Here is an 18,931-nt window from a genome sequence, read left to right as displayed (position 1 = left end):
GAGAGGATCTTAAGCAGGTTGTACCCTCTCAGCACAGAGCCTGAGAACTGGGGCTCAAGCTCCACCACCTTAGGATCCTGACCTGAGCCGAAATCAAGAGTTGGATGCTCAATGAACTGAACCACCCAGATGCCCTGAAAAAATGATTTCATATGAGCTTCATGAAAATAGAAAATGTAGGTGGTATTGTTTGCCTACCGAGCTTAGACTTAAACTGTGAGCAATCTAAAATATTTTAAAGGTAGGCAAGGCATTTTTAGAAACTGAGATTATTGCATTCAAATCTCATATTTGAGGATATTTTTGCAATAGTTCAGTGTTTGCATTCTTTCTAAGGTGTAAAGACTGAAAATATAAGGATAATTTTTTTTTCTTGGATGTGCAACATTTTACCAGAGGGAAAATCCCCATGATTTACATAAATGTTATCAAAATTTTTGAAAAAGATGAATTTTATTGCTCTAAAAATTGTTTGACTAAAAACACAAAAATATAATGATTAACTGTGCTCTTTATGTGAAAATAATCACTGTAAATTTCAAGTACACTTTTACCTTTTGATTGAGCTACTTTCAATTTTAGAATTTTAACAAATGGTGACTTTGAAAAGTTTAGGTAAACAATGACATAATCATACTGGAATGGATATGAATGCAATCTAACACCTATCCCTAATTTTGCATCCTAGGAAAAGGCACATCAAAGATCAAGTCCAAGTCATTTACTAGTAAAGTCAGGGTGAAATCTTGATTTCTCCAATTCCCAAACAACTATCCTTGACCACACTTCCCAGATCATGTTAGAGGCTCTTGTGAGATTAGAATGTGTATATATATCAAGCTGGATTTTAAAGGGAGTAGAAAATTTTGTTGCCTATAGGGACCGCACAAAGAATCCTTCAAAGGCGAAGAATGTATGTATGATATAAATAATACTCTTCCAAAATGGTGGAAAATACTCTAAAGGAGCCTCCAGAAGACATGGTTTCCAGGCCCTATTGTGACAATAACCGGAAGCTGAGTTAGGACACTGTAACTTTTCTCTCTCTCAGTACTTTATTCTGTACAAATAAAGAAGTTGGATCACATAATTTCTGATACACTTTCTAGTTCTAACACTCCAATTAAGATCATACTAGGAATTATAATGACCTGTAATAACTGTTTGGGCCTTGGACTAGTGGCTTAATTTGACCTACAAGTACCCCGTCCCCTCTACCTGAAGAAAAGTGTTTACATAACCGGAATCCTTAAGAGGGAACATTTTAATGGTTCTGTCCCGAGCCATTATTTTTTGCAAGGCACACATTTCAAAGGGTTTCTGAGATGTACCTTCTCAAATGCCTGATAGAGAATCATATCTTGGCCTTGCAATGGAATATGAGGTAAGTTATTGCAGCAGCTAAATGTGTTACCTATTTATAGATGGAAAGTGAATATAACATAGACACACAAATACACAGATGTGCTCATACACGTCCATTCCTTGTTTTAGTTTCTGGAGTAGGTGAAATGGTTAATCTTTTAGTGCACACACAAATCTTTTAGCATACTTTATATTTTATCTGGGTAACATGTGCTGAGTTCTTAATGCATTAGAGAAGGATTGAGCTCAGTTGGCATCTTCCTTTCTTATCGGTCTTAGCAAAGGAGAGGGCCTTTTGTGGAAAGGAAAATGAATGAGCTGTCTTGGATTTACTTCATGCAATGAAGTACAAATGATCTGTTTATTTTCTCTTACTATGTACAGTTGTTTTTTGGGATACTTAAAATTTGGCAAATGTTTTCCTGTCACTTTCTTTTTGATACATCCCTACTATTTTGCTTCCATTTTTATAGTTAGGAATGTCCTTTTTTTAAGAGGGCGCTGTAAAAGTTGTTAATTTTTTGTTAACTCGACAAGCCTCAAAATTGGGAAGCTAGAACAGCTAATTAAAACAAAGCAGGAAAAGTTAATTACGTAAAGGTGAAGTTACTATATGAAATATAATAATTGCCCATGACTGGGCTTCTCAAATACAACCCTATCAACTGAACTGTTATTTTGGCTTTATTTTTCATTCTAGGCAATCTGATTTTTTTCTGTGTCAGCTACAGCAGTTTTATTCTGCTGCAGCTCTAACGTGATGGAGACACAGACTACTTCATCCAGTTAATGAAGTTTGGGGAAATTTAAGCATTAGTATGTGTTATTCAGGGGGACAATAATAAATATTAACTACATATTTGAAGGTGGCGTTTATTTGGCACAGTGTGTCACTTCAGGTCAAGAAAACCCTAGCTGCATGGATCTTCCATTGAGTACTTGGAGGATATCCTGGCACTGGAATAGGGAGACTTATTGAGGTATATAAAAAAGGGGGGCTTTCTGATGGCATTCACAGATAACTTGATTTTCTTGAAAAGAACAATTATTTATAAACTTATAGTAGAAATAAAAAGCACTCCAAATTTTCAAAGTGCATTAAAAGTATTTAAAATGTGTAAAAATAGTAAACGCACAATTGGAAAGTGATAATACTATTGTTATTGTTTAAGATTCGATAATAAAGAACATATAGGTAGTTTTTAGAGTCTTTGGGAGCTGAAAGGTCAGATGTAAAACTGTTATAGCTCCTTTTGTTTTTAAAGTTTATTCTCCTAAGTACACCACTTACATATGATTACTGAGTAAATGAAATGAATGTGCCTAAAATTAATGGAAGGTGTTTGTCCAGGAATAACTTCAGAGTCAAACAAACTCAATACATAAAGTGGAAAGCATCATATTTTGAAACATGACAGAAAAAATAACTACATTGTGATAGTGGTAATTTGGCTAACATTTTTGTCTTTAAAAGGCTTTTCAGCTATTTTTTATCGAGTAAGGAAATGCTGCCATTTGAGCAGGCTGGATAGAGAAAAATATTGGTGAATGCACCTGGAATTATCGATTATGCTTGGGCATTGCAAGAGTTGTTAAAAGGAGGCTGAATCAGGGGAATTGAGCTGAATTCTCTCTCTTGGTCTTTCTTCACTTTTCTTCCCTAAACATCTCCCCTCTCCTTGAACAATCTTCAAGATCACAGGTATGCACTGAATTCAAAAATGTTGCTGAAAAGACATTTATAATATTGTGTGATAATGAGGCAAGGAAAACATAACACAAGGCATATTTATCAATCCAATAGTATGCACTTGCATGGATGTGGGAGAAAAAGGATTGGAACTTGAAGTTGGAGCCAAATCACAGAAGGCTGTGAGTGCATGTTAAAGAGGTTGGCTTCATTCTTTAGCTAGCAGTGGGAGTAAAAATAACAGAACTCTCAAGGCTCCTCTTCTACACTTCTGCTTCCATTTTAGGGGGTTGTTTTCATATCCATCTTTAATAGATTGTGCAATTATTTTTAGGCTTTAGTTCTCTTTTCTTTTTGTTTCTTCCTCTTGTGTTTTTCGTGTGTCGCGAATCCAGCTCACATCTGTCAATTACCGGACATTGCTCTGGGATGCCTGATGTAGTGAATTTAGCAAATTTGTTCCAATTCTCTTTATTGGTATTTACTAATTTGATAAAATTTCAATCCTGACAATACATATAAAATGCAAGTCCCTGGTTCAGAGCAAGAACTTTCCTCTTCAGTGATCAGATGATATGATACAGCTAGCTTATGCAGCTGCAAAAAATGTTTAGGAACGCTTAAGAGTGAGAAGACATTCTAATCATTACTGGGGAAAAGCAAGGATATTTCATTTGGATAGGAGCTTACGTAGAAAGATATGTGGAGCTAAAACAAGGCAAGGCAATAAACCATGCTTTAAACACATCGGGCATCATATAAACGCTAAACACACTTTCTAATACAAAGAATTGCAGATGCCATTAAAGATTTGTCAAATAGTCATTGCAAGATTTAGAGAAGACGAGTGTGGGACTCTCATCTTACACAAGTCTCTAGGGATTTTGTCAAACACTTTTTAAGGGAACAAGTATTTTACTCTGAACTTGAATTTGCCTGCTGGCTAATTCAGGCTCAACGGACAGTTTTTATGTTTGATTTTGGTGTGTGTGAAACTCTGTAAAGTAGCCGGATAAAATTCTACATTGTCTGGTAGGTAACGAGTCTGGGCTGGATCAACTCTTGTCAGGTTCAGATTAGAGTTGACCTTATCTTTAGGGTCACATTTTCCAATACTCACACCACTTTACAAGCTTCAGTGTGCATGAAATTATAAAACGTGGAGCATGAGAAAATATCTCCCAAGTTGTTTTTGTGGCAAGAGAGCCCAGAGAAATAAAGTGATTTTCAGCCCTTTGAGTTTTATTACTTTCTGAAGAAAGAAAATTTGGTTAGGGTCAGTTTTCAAGTTTAACAGTTCATCAGCCCATAATTGCACTCATTATTACTGTAGCCAGCTTTATATTGGAGTTTGATTAATAACGATATGCACTTCACTAACGCTTTCCATTAAGTGGCACTAATTACACTGTAACTGCTGTTCAACAACCAAGCAAGTGTAACTACAATGTCATTTTTATGGAGCCAGATTTGCTCAGAAGGCTACTTTGATAATGCTAATGTGGGAGTTAAGTAACTGAAAGTCTGGGGACAAAGTTACTATTACTTTAAATCCTAGAGACAGGAAATCATGGCATTCTGACGTTCTTATTGGTAGGAGAAGCTTTTGATATGGACTTAGCAAAGGTCTTTGAACAAGTACTATCAGCATGGGCCACTATTAAGAAGCCCAGTTATTGATATAAGAGCATAGGATTTGATCAGAAGACGGGGCTTAAATCTTCAGTCCACCAATTTATTTCTCTGATCCTAAACAAAGTATTTAACATCCTTGAAATTATATTATAAAGATGCCTACTCCTGTATTTGTGACATTAAGATTAAATGTCAGACACTGTCTGTAAAGATGCCTAGTTTAGTGCCTGGTCTATAGCAAAGGTGATTCAAATCTTTCATAAAGGCAAGTTGACCTCATTCTTTCCATCATGCAGCAGTAGGGAATGGACCCTTGCCCTCTCAGTAAGACTTCTACTTGAATTAAGATTAAATAAATACAAATTCCTTAAAAATCTGTATATAACAGGGAGGAAAGGTGTGAGACTCTAATAGGAAATAATGCAAATTAATCATCATTGTATTATGAAACTGAAAAAAAAACCTATAGGAAGCAGGGGGAGAGTCTTAATTTGATTCACAAGCTATTATGTAAAGAGGGTATTCCATATTTAGTAGGGCTCAGGTCAAAAATTTCAGCAGGTCTTAGGGATGAAAAAAATATTAGAAATAATGGAGCAAGTTAGGAAAAATTGTAGAAAAGAATGAACGCATATTATTTAAGAGTGGTTGAGTTTGTCTGTACTATTTCTGGTTCTTCTGCTGATCATTGGCTTTTGTTTTTGCTCTAAAAATGTTGCTGAAGGAAAAAAAATAGAATAAATTATTGCACTTCTCAGAATGGGAGATAGGATTTTTTTTTTTCTTTTGAAGAGAAACCACAGAGAATGGGCAGTGTTCCAGTGTCTGTAGCAGTATGGTTTGCAGATAATGTATTTAATAGTGAGTGGTGACAGGCCAACTGAATTAGAATTCATGTAGGGAATCACAAATATTTGGTAGACATAAGGTCAGATGATCAGAGAAAGATCAAAATATCTTTATATTCTGATGTGTCTTCTGATTATTTCCTTCATTCGAGCACCTCTGGTTTTTTACTTTTGAAAATCACTTTATACACTTAAAAGGTATAGACTTTGAGTTATAAGTTAAATAAGGAGTAGGGATGTAATGTACAGAAGTATGACTATAGCTAACACTGCTGTGTGATACATAAGAAAGTTGTCAAGAGAGTAGATACTGAATTCTTATCACAAGGAGAATTTTTTTTCTTCTTTCTTTTCTTTTTATTGTACCTACATGTATGATGTGTTTTAGCTGAACATATTGTGATAATCATTTCCCAGTACATGTGAATCAAGCCATCATGATGTATGACTTAAATTTATACAGTAATGTATTTCAAGTATTTATCAATGAAACTCTAAAAAATACAAAGGAATTTGAAAATAATTTTTAAAATTACCTCTAAAAATTAGCTCATATATCTGGGGCTTGATGTAAAGAGAAATGTATAAGAAGCATGGAGAGAAATCATTTACATACAATCATGCCTTTGTAGTTCTGGGTTATTAGAATAGTAGAAGAATGAAAAGAGAGAAAGAAAGAAAAGAAAAAAGAAATCTGAAATGATATTTCTCTTTTAAACAATGTGCCCTTTCATCTCAGTTTCTAATCGCATGACTTATTGCTAGTGCCCGACTACATCATGCAATAATTCGGAAACAAGGTTTTATGACACACACATTTGAAAGACTAGGATCTATTGAGTTAATGCCAAGAGGCAAGGAGACTTGGGTGTAATGAAAAACCTTAAAGGTTGGTTAGCTTACTGACAGGGAGGGGCTCTTTCTGAATGCTGGCATCGCTGATTAATAGCTGGTAAGCATCAGTAATTAAATATTTGGCTCTGATTTTTCTGGGTTGTAATAAACTCTCAACTTTTGCTTAAACTTGTTGAAAGAGTTTTCATATTTCCCTTCAAAGAAGAATTTTGTGAACTTCCATTTATCTAAAAATACAGAACTGTGAGGAAATTATAGGTTCCCATAACATTGATATTTGATGGGAAACAGTCACACCAACAATGGGCAAAACCACCAACTGAACAAGGAGGCAAAACACCCAATATTTGGGAGGAAGAAGACTCAAAACCAGCTCCAGCCAAAGATGTTCTTGAAACACTGATATTCATGTGGAATATTTAATCACTATTCTATTTTGTTTTTTGTAAATATATTAAAAGATGATATTGTACAGAATTGTGCCTGTTTAAAAATACTGACTTTAGTACCCATTTATATAGGTATATATTAATTCACAGAATTATGTGGGTTACATATATACTATAAATATCACCTTTTTAGCTTCTGATATTTCTTTCCAAATAATTCATTAACAGAAATTGTAAAGAAAACTTAAAAATAATAAACTTCTTCACTCATGTTAACTAACTGAAAAATGGGTTTATGTAAATCTATTTAAAATACTGAATTCACCATAAAAATATGACTTGTTATTGGAAAAACTGATGCCTGTAGAGTTTCTATTGAGAGTGATTTGGCAGCAGACCCAATATAAAATAATGAATGGAACAGAACACAAAGAAGAGAGGCTTATCAATTCAGAGTATAGCATAAATTAATTAGATGATGGTTACTTTGTCCACTGGTTATAATCAGCCTAATGTATGCTCTGTACGATCTAAAGGAATAAATATTTAATTATAGTTAGTAAGGATTCTATGAAAACCCTACATGTTTGGTATTGGATAACTATATAAAGATCATTTAACATTGAAAACACAGCCTTTTTCTTGTGTAGAGGTTTATCTGTTGTTAAATGCATTTGGATTTTGTTAAACACTGGTACGATCTACCAGTTTCAGATTTGGATACATCTGATAGCATGACACAATCGAATATTATCTTGTGTACCTGTAAACACAAGTTACCAAAAATTTCTAAAAATAGAGTTGTTCATTACTCTCCAACTCTGAAAAAAAAACAATATAAAAATATGGTTTTGTGTCATTAGTAACTGCATGAAAACTAAATGGCAAATTTCCTCCCCAGTTGCAAGACTGAAACTTTTGTAGGGTCAATTGTTTGCCTCACCAGCATGACCTTTTGGTGGCAGCACCAAGGAACATGTAAAGAGGACTTATTTTATATCAACTTGAGAATGTCAGTGCTTAAGAACTTCCCAGAGTCATAAATATACTTTATTTTAGATTGTCTCTGAATTATTTGCATGGTCAGGTTAAATTATCTCTTTTGAATAATACCATTTACAATCTAATATTATTTTACTTGCTTAAAATTTCCTATAACTAGTAACTAGGAATCCCTAAGGCTAATCATTTGAAATTTTATTGTAAAATCCATGTGCATTCTAAATGTCCTGTATCTAATAGTGAAGGCTTTGCTAATTCTCCAGATTGAAGTTAGGACTCCAAAAAAATTTTGTTCATCTTGACACTTGCTCACTTTCACTTCTCTGTCTTTATCACATCATTTGTATAGCTCTTGTGGCAGAATTCTACTTTATTGGGAGTTTGTGATAAAGCTTCTCTTTAGTTCTCAATATATTCCCATAGGGTGTAGTCTAAAAGTCTAAAAGACCATTTAAACATTTAAAAACATTATCTAAAAAGAAAGTTGAAAAAATTTCCCAGACCTTTACCTCATTTGTAACTGGCAGTCGACTTTTTCAACTGTTTTCCCATATACACACCATCCATTCCTTTCTGGAAATACAGTTGACCCTTTAACAACCTGGGTTTGGACTGTGTGGATCCACTTACACTTGGATTTTTTATAGGATAGTACTGTAAATGTATTTTCTCTTCCTTAAGACTCTCTTTATAACATTTTCTTTCCCTAGCTTACTTTATTGCAAGAATACAGTATATAATACATCTAACATACAAAATATGTTGTAATTGTTTATGTCATCAGTAAGACTTCTCTTCAATAGCAGGCTATCAGTAATTAAATTTTGGGGGAGTCAAAAGTGGAGATTTTCTCCTACATTGGGGGTCAGCATCCCTAACCCTTGCTTTGTTCAACTGTGAACTGAATTTGTTTATTTGTAAAAAAAAAAAAAAGTAGACAGTATTTTACTACTCAATCCAATACAAATCCAGCTCACAAACAAATACTTTTTAACATGTATTTTACTTCGAAAATTATTTATTTTATACTCATGCATGTATTTATGCCATTAATTTTGATTTATGCAAAAATCAATAATTATCTTTATTTATAGATACCATTGACAATTGCTGTAGATTATCAGAATTAATCTGGACCTGCATCTGTGTGGTTAGAGTTGTTTGAAACATGGAGGTGGGAGATAAACTAAGGTCTTTCAAAGAAAGAGATTTTTCCGTACACACATATGCATGCACAAACACACACACAAAAACACACAGTCACATATACACCTTTGAGTATATTCTGACTGAATATCCATGTATCTATGTATTTTTGGGTGTTTCTAAAGTTAAAAAGGACAGTAATTTATTTTACTCTGTCTATGCAACCTCAATAACCAGGATAAGGTCTACAGAAAAATATAAATGGCTCATGCCTCTAATTTTTTTAAATACTCACACTTTTCCATTTACTAGTGAAGACAGCAGTTCTCTGCCTTTCCGCAACATGTGTGTGTGCGCGTGTGCATGTGGATGACCATAGACAGCAAAACACAGCTTTATTTTTCTTTAGTTTTCTTACTGACAATTCATATATGTGAAAATAGAAAAATTTGCACCAAGGTGAAGATATTCATATATAGAGAGAAAAATCCTTGTTTTTATATTATAATCCTACTGTGCAAATGGATATTCCAAATAAAAATGACAGGGTAGATATAAGTAAGATATATCTACACAAATAAAAACATTCAAACTGTCCTGGGTAGTCTTATTGTTAGCTCCCAGTAGGTTTTCCAGCCCATAATTTTGGTCTATCAGACACTTCTTATATATATTTTTTATTCTCCTAGTCTCTCCCATCTCTTGTTTTAGTTGTTGCTGAGACAACCCAGTTCTACATGGGCTTCCATCAACTTCACAATGGTACAACCTAAGATTGCCTCATTGCAAGTTTGGGCTGTATACCCTTAGTTTTATGCCTGTAGCTTCTTGGTTCACACTAAAGCCTGAGACTTCTCAGGGCCCCCTCAGTGTCCACACATGTACAAGCTAGGTGTGTGAGAGTTAAAACTCTGTGGGTCAAACCAATGGAAGACAGGAGGCCTGTGGAGTGATCTATAGGATACAGGAACAGATTAATATATTTTCCTTCTCCTTTTGAGTATGGACAGAACTGAGAAGTAGTTGTTTACATGGCCTCTTGGAAGAGGGTGTAAGTGAAATCAACCAATCAATTGGTTGCACTTGATACAATGCGGTGGCCAGTTAAATAGTACATCATTTTACTGATACTTCCTTCTTTCTGTCTCACTTCTCATTTCTCCTCAGTCCCTCTCTAGTAAAAGTTCAAGACTTTAGTCTCTGCTTTCTGGGGAACTCAGATTAAAACTAGGATCAGAAACAACCCTCGAAGACAATACTCATGCACGTCTAAGAATTCATTTGTTAATAATATGCAGGTTGATATCTCATGGTGTATAGTAGCTTCACAATTACTAAAGATTTGATCTACAGTTAAAATAGGATAAGGTTCAGATAGAAGGTAAGGGGCTACTTTTTACAATGGCAGTTGCTCTTTAATGTTACGGGGGAAAGATAATTATAAGAATTGTGGAGTGGCTGGCTTTTGTTAATGGCAGTGGAATCTTTTGCAGAAGAAAATAATAGACTAAAGAAAATCAAATGCCTACGGAAGTCCAGGGACCTCTACTGCATCTTTGAAGAAACTCTGTTGCCCTATAATCAGAAATCAGACTGTGCTGAATACATATCTGAAACACCTCTCCCATATCAAATCAGGTCTTTAACAGAAAAATATAGGGACTCTAAGACTTATCATGAGGCCATTTGTTTGGGGAAGGCTGAGATTCTTCATTCTCTAGATTCCCTTAAAACTGCAGGATGGTGGAAGCAACTCCTTTCCTCTCCTTTGCAGAAGCAGACTCCTTTCCCATGGAAATGATGCAATAGCCACATCTGAGGAAGTTGCCTTACAAGATGATGCTTGTTCCCCTCAGCATTTGCACCCACTGCTTCTCATTGACTTCAGGACAATAACCAGGGTAGATCTCTTAGCACAGCCATTCTGAGAAATACAAGTATTGTTGTTCAAGCCTATTTGCTTGAGGAGTTTTAGAAATTGGCTAATATATACCAGCAGGTACTGAGGGAACAGGGAACATGTTAGAATAGAAATGAGAATGTTCACCAGAAGAATACAGACTATAAAGCTGGAGAGTGGAGAATTTATTGACCCTGGAGCACTGATCCACAATTTGGGATTAAACATTCTGACAAGGATCTAGTCATAATAATCTGCTGATTTGATTCCTTAAATCTAGCCCTTGATTATGCCTTATAATACAGTATGTTTTGCTTTCAAAATCTAAAGCAGCCCACCAATCACTGTGTCTCTTTCTTAGTAGTAGGAGTCGCAAAGTGAAATAATTGTCTTTTGTTTTAGAGGACATAACTCAGTGTGCCCCCAGATACCGGGCCCTAAAACCTTCTTGAACATGGGAGGCACCTGGACCTTTTGAAGCTTTATTTCCCTCTCATTGACACAGAAGTATTTTGTTAGGGTGGCCAGAGTGATGTCCACTTCTTACCAGATATAATTTGTTTGATGTCATAAATACAGTAGACTACCTGACATTCTGTAGAATGTGAAGATGATCTTGTCCCTATAACCATATTTCTATAAAAAAACAGAGAAGATAAAATAACTCTGGGGCAATACCTTGAATCTGAACTGCTACAATTGCTACGTGAATGCAAACTGCTTTTTCCTTGCCTCTTGTTTGGGTTCAAGAAGAAAACATTTGCCATCTGATCAATAGCCTTATACCAAAATGGAGAGGCTGTGGATCTGCTCCAGTAAGGATGCATTTAGCATGACAGCTGTGACTATCTGGAGAAATTTACATTAGTCTACTGTCATTTGCCACATTCCATCCATTTTTTAAGAGCCAGATGAAGGAAAATATCACCCCTGAATCCAATGAAGGTTTGATAGTGGTACTAATCTTTGCAACACTATTCCTCCTGAGATGTTCTATTGCTTCCTATTTACTATTTTGACCAAGGGAAAGTGGGTATAGTAGGCAATTTCAGAAGCTCTCACTTGGCCTTTCCTCCGTAATGATGATTCTTACTGTACCAATCAGACAGGCAATGTGAAGTTCTGGAGATACAATATATATTTATGCTGATTGTATACTCAAGGGACCAGGTAATTAGTTTCAGGGTTGAACAACAATGAATAATCACAGATTGGCACCAGTGTAACTATCCATAGTGTGGAATTCCTATAAATAGACTTGGGTCCAAACTGCATTTATGACCCCATCTCCATAATATAATCTTCCATCTAATTAGAAGAAATTGATGGAGTTTTAGGTCCTCTAGTATTGGTGTCGTCTCAAACCTTGTATCTCATCGTCCTCAAACTTTGGCTATATTCACCTCCCCTGTGCATATAGCAACTATGCAGATAACCAAAATTGGGAAAGGATTTGTGAAATCTTTACTGTTTATTTATAGGAGAGCTGTCCTTGAATAGGTGACCAGGATGCATCCAGTGCATCTATGCAATGTATGCGTTTAGAAAGAAGCATCTGCCTTGAATCCACATCAACAGGATGAAAGGCATGAGAAATGGATACAAAACAGATTGTGATGGTTAATTTATATGTCAACTTGACTGGGCCACGGGGTGCTCTGACATTTGGTCAAACATTATTCTGGGTGTGTATGTGACAATATTTCTGGATGAAATTAAACTGAGTAAAGCAGATTACTCTCTCTAATGTGGGTGGGTCCTATCCAATCACCCGGAGGCCTGAATAGAACAAAAAGGCTGACATCCTCTTGAGTAAGAGGAAATTAACTCCTTCCTAACTACCTTGATCTGGGTCATTGGTTTTTTTCCCTCCTTTTGGACTCAGATGGAACATTGACTAAGACACCATCATCCTCTTAGTTGCTCATGTCAAATATTGCATATGGCCATCCTTGGTTCTCTCTTTCCCTCATACCCACATGTAGTTTATCAGCAAGACTGGTTGATTGTATCTCCAAAATATTCCTGAATCCATCTATTTCTATTTTCAAATCTTTTTAGTTCAAGCTACCTTCATCTTTAAGCTGAATTTCCATAGGAGTCTTCTACCTACTTGCCCTTACTTCTGTTCTTCAATCAATCCATTCTCCATTCAGCAGTACAGTGTTCTTTTAAAAATATAAATTATTACATGTTCTTCCCCTATGTAAAATTCACAGTGCTTTCCCATCATGTGGAAAGTATATTTCAAATGCCTTACCCTGGCTTCCCAAGCTCTCATGGTTGGCCAGCGCATGCCCTGTCCCAATTTCTCTCCACTGTGATACTTGCTCAGCACTCTTCATCCACACTGCTTTTCTATCTGTTCTTGACCATGCCCAACTTATTCTTGCCTTAAGGCCCTCTAATCACTTCTTCCTTGCTCTTACATGACTTCTAATCATGCAAATATCAGCTTAAATGTTTCCACCTTAATGCAGGCTTTCTTGACTACTCAATATAAAATAGCTATGCAGGCCCCTGCTATCAATCTTTACTGAGTCTTTGTGAAGAAAGTATCAAAATGCTAATTAAGGCTTGACTGAAGAAGGATGTGGTCAGAGGTGTGACAGATAAATTCTAGGGCAGGAATGTTCAGTGGAGTACAGATTTAAAAAAAAAAACAATAACGACTCAACATAAGTTAGTTTCTTGAAAAAAAAAAAGTTGTCTCCAGAGACCTTTGGACAATCAGGTTAAAAAATAAGAGACATGCAGTAAATAATGTGAGCCTCAAGGAAGGCAGCAGATAATACATGTGGGATTTTAAGTACTGCTAAAAGAATAAACCTTTTCAACATGCATTGCAATGTTCAGAGACAGTCTCTGGGATCAAGAATGACTTTGTAGTTTTGTACCTATTTAATAACTTTATTACTTGGCAGGCTTTACGATCTAAATACTACACTGGACAGAAAGACAAGTTGGTATAAAAAGGATGTTATGGCCATCCTTATCAATAAATGATATTTAAGCTGATTTTAACTTTTTCTTAAATATCGGTTGAACTATTTACACGACTCAAACTAATATTAGCCACATGGCCTAACTCCATTAAAATGCAGTGTAACTGTAACAGTAGCCAATTATTTATGAATCAGTGGAAACATCTGGAAGCTTGACCTCTTTTTTATATGAAAAGGACTTGGAGCATTTGCTGTATTTCACTATTAGTGCCACTTCAGTTATTACATGCTCTGCCAATGTTTTATGTAACTGGACTGATTTCCTTCCGACTCGTAAGGTCAGCTGCCTGTGAAGGGATTGAGTTTTCTAGGCACTACTGCCTGTGTCTATCTCCTTATGGATATAGTACCTGCTACCTATTTCTCATACACAGTGGAAAATATGTTATTCTAGCATTATATAGCATATTGTGTAAGCATTAAAGAGAATAAACTAATTTATTTTCCTTAACCAATCTTACCTTCATGCTTTTTAGTATTTCCAATCTTTTCCCTTTTTGATATATGCATGTCTCTGTACACACACACACACACACACACTTAAATGTTCCTTATCTGTAACTAAAAAAATACACAGGTATAATTTATTTCAGCCAGTTAAAAAAGAATGCATCTGTTTTACACCAAATATATTTCCAATGTACTTTGCATGTAAGTAGAGACGGAGAAAGTATATGTTCAAGGACTGATGACATATGCACCAACATATATACAAACATACACGTCTGCACAGGTGAATTTGCAGTTCTATCTCTGGCAAGACAGAGAATATGCAACTAAGTGGATGTATCCTACTTAGTTGGATAATCCCAAACTGCAGGCAATCAAGGTATTTGTATTTTTCTGCTAACAGATTTTGGTTGTAATTCATGTTGCATAGGCTTATTTTCATTCATGGAATATTTATTGTGAATGTTCTCTGTATCAGGCATGATACTAGACACTGGAGATAAAAATGATGAATAATAGATAGTCTGTGGTTCTAATGGGCTTCAGCCTTTTCACGTGTTCTAAACACAGAGCAGCACAGCACCAGGATGAAATGTTTAGGGAACTTAAATGGGAGATAGGAGTAACTGTTCTGACATTAAAAACAAATATAAACAAACAATCAAAACAAACTGCCAGTTTAGTACTAAATCTGATTAGTTCCCAAAGCTCCTATATTTTCTTATCAGGGTGAGGGCATGGAAAACTGAGAACTCTGGAGGATAGAGCATAGTTTGTCCCCTGAAATCGCAAGAAAGGACACATATCTAGTGTCTGTCTTAACCCCTTATCTATTCCTGGCAGCTTCTTGGGCTCTTGTTGGTATGATTTCTGCCACATAATGCCACCGCTCTGGCAACTGATGATTGGATCAGCAATTTGACTCTAAAACCATTTTAGATGGAAGATTGCGAGGGAGCCTGTCCCTAGAGCCCTAACAAGCACGTTAAGCCTCCAAAGGTCCCTAGGCATCTTGCTCCCTAAACTGAAGGTGATTGACTGACCCCAAACCCCTTTTCCCTTGGAGGGTTTGAACTGGAGGTATAAAAATACAGGCAGCAGCTGGCAACAGTAGAGGGCTATAGAAAGAAGTTGAGACTTACACTGAAAGAAGGCATTATGGGGAAGTCACCAGCCTATGGAATCCATGTGATTTGAAGACAGACGGGAATAAAATGGGGGAGGTGGTAGAATAATAAGCAAGCCAAGAGAACTGAAATAGAGAAAAGGAGATTAGACTAGTGTTATTGGGCAGAGGCAGGCATGCTAACGTGGAGACAGAAAATAGCTGAGTCATCTTAACTGCAGGACTCCGGAGTAGTGAGCAATGAATGCCTGCTTTGAAGATGAGCCTCATGGGTCCTTTGGCTAGCCAGGGGGGGAAACTTTAATTAAGAAGTAAGCATGAGCTATGATTACCACACTCTTTCCACAGAAATAAAAGCGTCAGATAGTCTTTCTCCCATAGTAAGCCCAAACACCTAAGAGAAACAGATCTTTGAATAAATCACATGGGAAAATGGGTCCCCTAAAGAGTAAAACTTTTCTCCATGATAAATTACATCCGCAAAATGTCTATTTGTAAAATTAATCTGGCCAGAATTTTGACAAGTTGTCAGGATTCCTTAAATGTCCCTGTCTTTAGAAGCAAACAAATTGGGTAATGGAGGACCCATGTGGTCATGTGGTAATCATAACTCTGAATGCGGAATCATTTCATTCAACTCCTTTTCCCCACAGGGGAAAGAAAGGCTCCAAAGGTCTCTAGGCATTTTGCTTTGTGAGTGCATGTATTTCAGTGAAAACATCTATAAAGCAAATCCATTCTCTTTCATGATAAAATCAATATTCTGTAAAAAAAAAATGGAAATAAACTTCTTGACTATGGAACAATGTTCCTTAAAGACAACATCAGGAGGGAAGAGATACACCTAGGGTATACTCTGTTGAAGGGTGTACAAGAGAAGCAGGATGTTGAAAGGGTGAGGCCGATTTCCTTTGTGAGATCCCACTGTACACCATCCAAATGCTTTTCTCCTTTTCAGCTTGTATGGCATCTAATAGAGTTGGGTTATGCCACATTTCTCACTTTCTCTCTTCCAGTAAATGAATTGTCACAGTTTCACACCCAAGCCCAACGCTCACTATCTTTAATGGGAGAAAGTGAGGCCCTGAATACTCACAAGCAAGGAATAGAGCACCAGAGCTCCTATTTTATCCTTGATAGCATCTACCTTTCTTTATGAGACCTGGCTATAGGATTGCTAGGATGGTTTCTTCCTTTCTTTATATTCCTTGATTTCTCTCATTAAGCATCAATTAATAGGCAGGCATAGGTTTTCTATAATCTCTTGTACTCAAGAGAAATAGTGAAAATGAAGATTCAACACATTTTAGGGTATAGAGAAAGGAAACTAATGACAGTTTGCTTTCCTTCTGTAAGTAATGTAGGAGGCAAAGTTAACCACACAGAGAAAGGTTGGGATAGGAATGGGTAATAAAACTGGGAATTGCTACTGTGAAAATATGGCAGGGAATCAACTAGAGATGAATAAGGAAATTGCAATAAGGGTCCAAGAGCTGATGGATAGCATGCCTTATTACAGTGATTTGCACATTTTTTCCCTTCAAGTCATGACCAAATGTCCTTTGGCAGAAGTCCATGTTTGAGGATGGGAAAATTTACATCTTTATTTTCAGTAACCTTGAACTGAAATTTACATTTCCTTCAATTGTGAATATAGGCCACAAACCACATTAGTATTAGTAGTTCTTGTGACATTTTACCCAATTGAAATATTGGATATTTTCATATCATATTAGAGTTACAATATTTCACATATCATCTATTATGCTCCAATGGTATCACTTTTTATTAAAAGTTATTACAGAAGAACGTATATTACAATTTCATTTTTTAGATAACTGTATTTCAATACAATTAGTTTCCTTTGTATTCTATTTTTTTAATTTAAATTATTTTTAGAAAGATCCTATTGTGTTCCTAGGCTTTATTAAGTTACCAAAGGGATTCATAGCATATAAAAGGTTAAGAATGTCTGTTCCTTGGTGTCTCAATATTTGCCATTCAAAATATAACACTTAAGACTAAGGAGGATGGGATACAATAGAATGAAATATTGTTACTGAAATGGGAAGAAAATATAAGCAATTACTTAGGCTCATCAGCTACTATGAGATGCTGCTTTTTTTATGTCAAAATCTTAAATATTATGACTTAAGTGGTATTTTTCTTTTACAAATGCCCAGGACTTTTGTTACAGTCAATTAAACCTGTCTCATTTATCCTCTCTAACCTTCAGTCAGAATCCGCACATAATGTAGCATTCATATTTTAACACTGGGTGTCCAACAGCATGATTTAAGGCTGATGAAGGCTTTTCTGTATGGGTACTTTGTTTGCTGAATACCCATGGATGCCATTTACAAGTCCTGTGGTTGCTAGCATCAGGGATTTTTGTAGGTAAATATTGATTGTGGACCTTTGATTTTTTACGGATTGATAAATCAGGGCCTAAATGAGGTGACTGAAGAAGACTGACAATTTAACATCAAAACAGGATTATAATACTCTAATGGATATCTGTTCCTCTTTGCATTCTCCGTGTCAATTCCCCTTCCCCATCAATTAAGAAAAAAATTGTTTGAATGTTTATTTATTTTTGAGAGAGAGACAGACAGAGAGAGAGTGGATGAGGGGCAGAGAGAGAGGGAGACACAGAGTCCAAAGCAGGCTCCAGGCTGTCAGCACAGAGCCCAACTTGGGGATGGAATTTACAAGCCCTGAGATCATGACCTGAACCGAAATCAGATGCTCAACAACTGAGCCACCTAGGTGCCCCTCCCCCATCAGTTTTTTAGGAAAGCAACCAACCTTTTATTTTATTAAAACATCCTCCCCCTTTTAATTCCTATGAATGATTCAGTTGGGGCTGGCCCCTTCCCCAGTTTCAGGAGTGGTGAGTACATAACTGAGGTGAATCAGAGCATTCTGTTCTCTTTTCCATTGTGTTGTCATAGGGAGAGGCATAAATTATCGAAGCAAATAAGGCTCATTTTGAGAGACATTCATTGGAACTATTGAGAAAAAAATTGGTGTTGTTGAGAGATTATATGAAGCCTGGAGCTGTTGGCAGCCATCTTTCCACCATGATAGCAGAGCCTGCCAAAGAAATGAAGTTACAGAGAAAAGCATTCCTCAGACAGGGTAAGAGCCATTTTCATTCTTGAGACCTAATTAGAGTGTTGGATCTAGCTGTGCCTGAAGTCAGCATGTGGGTTTTCATTTCTGTGCTCCTAACCATGTGAATCTAAGTATATTAAGTCACTTTAAGGTTCAGTTACCTGGAACAAAATGAGTGTGGACTAACAGACACTCTTGCTAACTCTAAATTCTAATTAGTTTGGGAAGTTATTATTAACTATGAAATACTTATTAGTGATGCATAAATTAGTCCAAATAAGAATAGCAGCAAAGGAAAATTATTTCCTAGGTCTTAAAAATCTTGTTTTAAATTAAACCATGACTAAGCTATGGAAAGAGGGGAAAAAAAAAAAGCTGGATATTTCAGGTGATCAAGAAATTG

The sequence above is a fragment of the Acinonyx jubatus genome, chromosome A1, assembly GCF_027475565.1.
Source record: "Acinonyx jubatus isolate Ajub_Pintada_27869175 chromosome A1, VMU_Ajub_asm_v1.0, whole genome shotgun sequence".
NCBI lineage: Eukaryota > Metazoa > Chordata > Mammalia > Carnivora > Felidae > Acinonyx > Acinonyx jubatus.
This window is presented reverse-complemented; position numbering follows the sequence as displayed.